Below are 592 nucleotides of genomic sequence, written 5' to 3'. Positions count from 1 at the left end.
AGTAGTCCCAGCTACTTGGGAGGCTGAGGCAGGAGAATGGCATGAACCTGGGAGGCGGAATTTGCAGCAAGCCGAGATGGCACCACTGCATTCCAGACTGGGAGAGAGTGAGACTCCGTTTAAAAAAAAAAATTGAACTGAATGATAATAAAAAATAACCCATCAAGGTAATTTATCAAAGCATTTAACTAACTCATTATTATATTGTATCCCATTACTACTTGGATTATTGTTGTGTGTCTACCGACTGACTAACTGCAGTGAATCCTCTTTCTATCTTGGGGTATTGTGACTGGAAAGAAGCCAGTCACAAAAAGACAAATACTATTATATATGATTCCACTTACAGAGGTATCTAAGGTAGTCAAACTCATAGAAACAGAAAGTAGAATAGTGGCTGCCAGGGGCTGGGGAAAGAGGGAAATGGGACATTGTAGCTTAATAGTTATAATTCAGTTTGCAAGATGAAAAAGTTCTAAAGATCTGTTGTACAACAATATGAATGTACTTAATACTGGAATGTACATTTTAAAACGACTAGCTTGGTGTGGTGGTTCACACTTGTAATCCCAGCACTTTGGGAGGCCAAGGT

Source organism: Colobus angolensis, unplaced genomic scaffold, assembly GCF_000951035.1.
Source record: "Colobus angolensis palliatus isolate OR3802 unplaced genomic scaffold, Cang.pa_1.0 Scaffold34, whole genome shotgun sequence".
Taxonomy (NCBI): Eukaryota; Metazoa; Chordata; class Mammalia; order Primates; family Cercopithecidae; genus Colobus; species Colobus angolensis.
The sequence above is the reverse complement of the archived record's forward strand: the minus strand, read 5'-3'. Positions refer to the sequence as shown.